We start from the raw sequence: 7,731 nt of genomic DNA, 5'->3' as shown, positions 1-7,731 counted from the left end.
ATGCAGATTCAAGTCTTTTTGTTAAGAAGGATGGAGACTTGCATATGGTGGTCCTTTTATATGTGGATGATATGATAGCAACCGGAAGTGATGAAGGTGAGATTGCAAAGCTAAGGGCAGAATTATCTACTCGGTTCGATATGAAGATTTTGGGTGAGCTAAGCCATTTTCTTGGTTTAGAAGTGAAAAATATGAAGGATGGTGTTCTGTTATCACAAGAAGGTTATGCTAAGAAGTTGGTTGAGAAATATGGCCTGAAACTTAGCAAGAGACGATCTACTCCACTTGACATAAGTGAGAAATTAAGGCGAGATGTAGGATCTCTCTTGCCAGATCCTAAGTCTTATCGTTCTCTTGTTGGTGGTCTTCTTTATTTGACAATCACAAGGCCAGACATTGCCTTTTCAGTTGGGCTCATAAGCCGATACTTGCAAGAGCCTCGGAAGCCACATCTAGAAGCAGCAAAGAAGATTCTCAAGTATGTTAATTGTACTCTTAATCTGGGTCTCTTTTATAAAAGAGGTGGTGGTTTCTTGTTAAATGGCTATACAGATGCTAATTTTGGTGGAGATTTAGACGAAAGAAGATCCACTTCTGGTTATGCCTTTCTGTGCAACAATACAAGTGTTTCTTGGTGCAGCAAGAAACAAGATGCAGTGGTTTTATCTAAAACTAAAGCAGAGTACAAGGCAGCTACACTTGCTGCACAGGAGTGTGTTTGGCTTCGAAGACTTATTAAGGATGTGTAATACCCCGAAAATTCAATTTATTTTCCGAGGACATTTTTGAATGATTTCGTGGTCATGGGTGATTGTACGAAGCTTGGAGAAGTGTGGAAGTAGTTCGATCGATTTTATTTCGAAATCGTACGTATTTAGGGGCGTCTCAAAAATTGACTTTTTATACGTACCAAATTTGGGAAAATTTCCTTCATGAAAGTTGTAGAGCTCGTCTATACGATCACGTGCATACGCGGAACGCAAAAATCGGAGTTCGTATGAATTAGTTATGATTTTTTGAAATAATTTCCAATTTGGTATAAAACTTCCATTTTTGGAAGTTTCCAAAAATATTGGCCGGCCTTCCATTTCTGGAAAGCCCCCCCCCCCCCCGTTCTCTCTCTTCCCCCCGAACTCGACGGAAAATAGAGCAAAGCTTCGCCGGCTTTGTTCTTCCTCATCCGGCCACCGTTTTCCTCCAAACCACCTCCATCAGCTTCACCTCCCTCCTCCGAAGCCATCTGTGGCAACCTTGAACTGCGGCACGGCCCCTAGCGGCGGCTGCGGTACGGTTTCGATTAAAGCTCGATTTTGGTCAACGCCGGTTTTCTCCTAGCTCCGGCCACCAAAACTTCCGATCCTTGGCTCCATGAACTCCCCTCAACCTGCTGATCATCATACTAGGAGGATTGCACCTAGAGTGACCGGTTTCACGTTCGTCGGAGCTCGGTACGTTTTCGATCCGAAACGAAAATCTTTCGATCGGTATATCTCGAGCTGTAGTGCATCGTTTTGATTGATTCTTTTTCCAGTGGGTTCTTCTTGATTTTATTAACAACTCTCTAGAAGGAATTGAGGCCTGAAATTGAAGTTTTTACGTCGAAAATCGAGCTCGCCGGTTTCTGGAAATTCTCTCCGGTTTCTGGAACTTTTCCGGCCACCTTCATACTGTTCAAGGTAATTTTCGACCCCTTCCGGTCATTTTCAGACTTCGTGCTAGTTATGAAAGTTGTTCAGCTTGATGAGAGGAAGAGGAGCAGCCAGGCCCCGACACCATTGGCGGTGGTCGGCGGCGGCGCTGCCCTTTTTCCGGCCACCTCCGGGGGTCAAAAATGTGATTTCTTTTTCCGGCAGCCCTTTTGCGGTTTCGATCGATTTCGATAATCTAATTATTGTTTTTCGAAGATCGGACCGTCCGATGGACTTGTAGTTTTGATATGTTGATCGTATGACTGTCTCGGTGACTTTGTGAGGTCACGGGCGAAGATCCGACCGTTGGATCTTCGTATAATTGTGAAATAGGGTTTTGGAAGGCGATTCGTGAGAATCCGACCGTCGGATTTTCATGAAATTTTGTGGAGATGTTGATAAGGATAATTCAGGAAGATCCGACCGTTGGATCTTCGTGATAATTTTGGGGGATGATCCTATGGGCGATCCGTGAGGATCCTACCGTTGGATCATCATATAATTTCGATCCGACCGTTGGATCATCGTTTAATTTTGTTTATGAGTTGTTGGCTAAGTTAGGATCATGTTTGACTAGGTGATTGACGGTCTTCCTTGGTGAGCGGTTTTGGTGGGTATTGTGAAAGTGAAGACGCAGCGGGATTAGAGGTGAGTAAATCTCACGTGGTTCATATTACGAACCTTGCACTTTAATTAATTTATTTGTCGTAATTGTGTGAAAAATATTTATGGAAAAAATATTTGTTTTTAATCACATGGACTTGATCAACTACAGTCCATAGGTAAGCAAAATGATTTTAAATTATACAAAATGAATTTCCTGTTTTCTTGCGTGAACTATATTTGGTATTAGTAATTATCCCTGAGCGGATGATTATGTATATATATATTTACGTGGATATATATATGGAATGGTGTGACATTGAAGAGTGTGAAATTGTGTTGATTTAATTATTATGGTTTGAGATGTGGCGTTATACGTGAATTACCATATTTATATGCGATGATTGTCATCACTGAGTCAGGTAGTTTTTATGATGGATAGTGGGGGATGTATAGAGTGTTGGGACGTAGTGCTCTGAGGACTGAGAGTCCGAAGAATGCCGGTTAAATGATAACCGAGATGTAGTGCTCTGAGGACTGGGAGTCCGAATAACGCCGGTTAAATGATAACCGAGATGTAGTGCTCTGAGGACTGGGAGTCCGAAGAACGCCAGTTAAATAATAACCGAGATGTAGTGCTCTGAGGACAGGGTGTCCGAAGACCGCCGGTTAGATAATAACCGAGATGACAGACAGCGATGTAGTTAGAACTCTAACGTAGGGTCAAATTGGACCAAAGTGGTAGTATTGTGGGTAGAGAATTGTGGAAATGTATTAGTTGGAGATTTTCCGTGTTTTGTTTTGGTGTTTCCTTGCAGATGTTGAGATTGTTGATTTTTACTTGAGTTAAAATAAACATGTTATAAAATCAACAATTCTTTCGTATTTACTCACGAGCTTTGCAAAAAGCTTACCTGGTTTTGTGTTGTTGCAATTCCCGGTACACTATTCAAATTGTGTAGCGGGAAGTCTTGCAGGTTAGGAGATTCAGAGCGGTGATCGTGCGGGTTAGAGTAATGGTTTTAGTTTTACAGTGATTGTAATAGTGAGGTGAGTGATGCTCAATTTGAGCTTTACATATTTAAGTTGTATATTTGAGTTGTAATAAATAAATTGCGTTTTGGAATTTGAGTGACTCATGTGTTAGTTGATTTTTCATGTTCCGGATTTGAAAAAAGTTATTCAAAATTCGGGGCGTGACAGGATGTTTATCATCCAATTCATAAGGCTACTGATCTGTTTGGTGATAATCAGAGTGCCATCAAGCTTGCTTATAATCCAGTGTGCCATGCTAGAACTGTCACGCCCCGAATTTTGAATAACTAATCCAAAATCCGAAACATGAATAAACCACTAGAACTCACGCCACTCAAGTTTTCAAATCTTAAAAACCTCAAATTACAAAATACAACTCACTTATACAAAGTAAATTGTAAAGCTCCAATTGAGCGTCACTCACCTCACAATTTACAAGGTTGAATAACAAAAACAAATACTCTAATCCGCACGCTCTCCGCCATGATCCTCCTGACCTGCAGGACTACCCGCTACACAATTTGAATAGTGTACTGGGATTGCAACAACACCAAACCCGGTAAGCTTTTGACAGCTCGTGAGTAAACAAGAAAGAACTGTTGATTTAATAATTTACAAAACATTTAACTCACGAAATCAACCAACTATAACACATCTGTAAAGAGACATCAATCACTCATGGAAAACCACAAGGAATACACTTTCACAATCCTCAAATCACAATACACTACACTGATCCTACAAAACCCAACCCACATAGCACCACTTTGGTCCAACTTGACCCTACGTTAGAGTTCTAACTACATCGTTGTCTGTCATCTCAGTTATTATTTAACCGGCGGTCTTCGGACTCTCCCTGTCCTCAGAGCACTACATCTCGGTTATTATTTAATCGGCGTTCTTCCGACTCTTCCGTCCTCAGATCACTACATCTCTGTTATTATTTAACCGGCGTTCTTTGGACTCTCCGTCCTCAGAGCACTACATCTCGGTTATTATTTAACCGGCGTTCTTCGGACTCTCCCGTCCTCAGAGCACTACATTTCTACTCTCTAATCAACTCAGAAGGTCAACATGATTAGCACACACATTTATCGGATAACATTATCATAAATAATCATGGCCATTTCCAAGACAATATCATATCACAACCAAATTATCGTAATTCCACACACACCTCAATGTCACACCATTCCATATATATATCCACGTAAATATATATATATATATATATATATATATATATATACGTAATCATCCGCTCAGGGATAATCACTAATACCAACTATAATTCATACAAGAAAAACTGGAAATTCATTTTGTATAATTTAAAATCATTTTACTTACCTATGGACCGTAGTTGATCAAGTCCATATGATTTAAAACAAATATTTATTCCATAAATATTTTTCACACAATTACGACAAATAAATTAATTAAAAGTACTCGGTTCGTAATATGAACCACGTGAGGTTTACTCACCTTTAATCCAGCTGCGTCTTCTTAACAGCTCAAACAACGATTCACAATCGTCCACCAACTCAAACCGTCAATCACCTAATCAGATACGATCTTAACTTAGCAAATCATTCATAAACCACACAAATAGTACAATCCAATGGTCGGATTCTAAAATAAAGACGATCCAACGGTCGGATTTGAAAATAAAGACGATCCAACGGTCGGATTCGAAAATAAAGGTGAACCAACGGTCGGATTCGAAAATAAAGATGATCCAACGGTCGGATTCGAAAATAAAGACGATCCAACGGTCGGATCGAAATTATATGATGATCCAACGGTCGGATCCTCACGGATCTCCCTTAGGATCATCCTCCAAAAATATCACGAAGATCCAACGGTCGGATCTTCCTGAATCGTCCTTATAAACATCTCCACAAAATTTCATGAAAATCCGACGGTCGGATTCTCACGAATCACCTTCCGAATCACTAAATCACAATTATACGAAGATCCAACGGTCGGATCTTCGTCCGTGACCTCACAAAGTCACCGGGACAGTCATACGATCAACATATTAAAATTTGAAGTAAAACCGATCGTCTGATCTTCACAGATCGAAAACCGAAGATAAACGTAAAAACGTAAATCCACTATTTATCAACTTTTTCTAAAATAACCTTATAATATATCAAAACGCTCGTATGGATGCATAGATGAATAAACTGAAAACAGAACACAAAAATAAGGCCGGACGCGCCGCCACAAGCGGCGGTCAAACCGGTGGTCAATGGCGTCGGTCAACGCCGGGTCAACCACCTCCGATGCAAAAGTCGTCGACTACAAACTTCTTCAAAATGAAAGGGTGATCAACTTTCATATCTGGAGCGAAGTCTGGTTAGGCCTAGATCGTCCTAGATCAAGCTTTGAAGTTTGGATTAATCTTAGCCGTCTGATCAGATTCCAGATTGAATCAAGGACGTTGAAAAAGTCAAACCATGATCTAGCGTTCTATACACAAAATCGTGATGAAAGACTTACATGGGGATGATCAGCATGAGGAGGAGATCACGAATATAGGAAGCATCTGCCGAGGGGATGCCGAAAAAGGTGTTTTCCGGTCGGGTCGGGTCGGCGAAGGCTGGAGTGCCTTTGATCCAGCTTATGGGGCAGCATCGGAGCAAACCAACACCAGAGGGGGGCTGGGCTTGGAGCAGCGATCACGGAGTGGGCCGGGTCGTGGCCAGAGGATGCCGGGAAGTGGCCGTTCTGGCTGGGTCGGGTCGAGCGAAATCCGCCGAGTCTGAAGGTCGAGAGAGAGAGAGACCGGAGGGACCAAAACGCAAAAAAATAAAGTTTCGTCCTTAAATGAAAATTTCTGGATTTTTTGATATTTATAGAAAATTCCCAAATTTCAAATATTCATAACTTATTCATACGAACTCCGAATATTGTGTTCCACATATGCACGCGATCGTATCGACGAGCTCTACAAATTTCATGAAGGAAATTTTCCCAAATTCGGTACGTATAAAAAGTCACTTTTTGAGACCCCCCTAAATCACATACGTTTTCGAAATAAAATCGATCGAACTAATTTCACAACTCTTCTATGCTTCGTACTTTCGCTCATGGCCACGAAATCATTCCAAAATGTCATCGGAAAATAATATGAATTTTCGGAGTATTACAAGAACTAAACACATTGAGATTGAGCATCATTTTATTCGAGAGAAGGTTCTTGATGGAACAATTGACAACAAGGAGGTGAGAAGCGATCTTAATATTGCAGATATCTTTACAAAGACTCTCTCCAAAGGTCCATTCGAGTTTCTTCGTGCAAGGCTGGGGCTGATCTCCAAAAACAACTTTAAGGGAGAGTGTTAAGCTTAAAGTCCTTTTTGGAAAACTGAAAAGTTTTATATTGCAGCATGCTTTTACCTTTTGTTATCTCCAATGTTGTCTCAGCATGCTTTTACTTTTCCATTACTTCCAATGTTGCTGTTGTAGCATGCTCAGCATGCTTTATGTCTAGAACTTTCTTTAGTCAGTATTTTAAGTGTTTTTTAGTTGGTTAGGAACTGTAGAACAACAGCTCGTGCTGTGCAGCTCTTCTTTGTACCCAGTTCTGTTCTTTTAGCAGTGAAGTTTATATTCAGCCATATTGCTGTGTGTGTATCTCTTTCTGGTTTGTTCTTCTTCAGTGTGTTATATTAATCTTGGGCAAGAGACAGATCTCTCTTCTGTTTTCTTTATTTTCCCCCCTCCAAACATTCCCATTCTGCATAAGTAAAGAAGATCCCAATTCCCAAGCTTCAACTTCTAATCCGAAATAGACATAATCTCTAAAATTCTAGTTCAGAGTTGAAAATTTAAAACTGGGAAAAGCAGAGCTCTTAGAGCTATAGTTGATGGAGAAAATCATCTTATCATGTACTTCACCCTACACCATATATAGATATCCATAAAGTATGAGCTAAGATACCAAAAGCATGAAGGTGATTCATTTCTAGTTATTTCAGGTTCTTCCACATTTCAAGTTTACAACTTTAGTACTATTTCTAAGCTATTGATCATCAAGATGTTTTACAAAGAAAAAGAGCCCCAAATCCAAAAATCTAACAATTATTCACACCCTGAAGGAAATAAATAAATAAAAACAATTATTCATATCTGAAATAAATAAATAAATAGATAAATAAAAGTCTCATTTAGAAAGTTTTAACATGAACAGGTGACTACGGCACCCTGTTTACCTTTATTGAAGCATGGAAGCTTCTTTCAGTCTAAAGACTCAGCCCGGCAGCAGAAGCTTCTCCATAGAAAGCTTCGCAAATTTCAGTCTATGTTATACCACCTAGACGTGTTGATTTTTACACATAACCTTATTCTTTGTTTAAGAAATATTCAACAGCTTTCGAACCTTTATATATATAGAGGAGCA

General features: G+C 40.0%; 1 long non-coding RNA gene across 1 annotated transcript; it reads left to right on the top strand.

Annotated features, from left to right (window-relative positions):
- The first annotated feature begins 1,116 nt into the window (after positions 1-1,116).
- On the top strand, positions 1,117-3,589 carry LOC112194938. The gene is made up of 4 exons (XR_002934201.2): positions 1,117-1,448; positions 1,532-1,676; positions 2,266-2,336; positions 3,254-3,589. It is a non-coding gene; the product is annotated as an uncharacterized LOC112194938 (long non-coding RNA).
- The last annotated feature ends 4,142 nt before the right edge of the window (positions 3,590-7,731 follow it).

The sequence above is a fragment of the Rosa chinensis genome, chromosome 3 (assembly GCF_002994745.2).
Source record: "Rosa chinensis cultivar Old Blush chromosome 3, RchiOBHm-V2, whole genome shotgun sequence".
In the NCBI taxonomy this organism is placed as follows: domain Eukaryota; kingdom Viridiplantae; phylum Streptophyta; class Magnoliopsida; order Rosales; family Rosaceae; genus Rosa; species Rosa chinensis.
The sequence above is the reverse complement of the archived record's forward strand: the minus strand, read 5'-3'. Positions and strand labels throughout refer to the sequence as shown.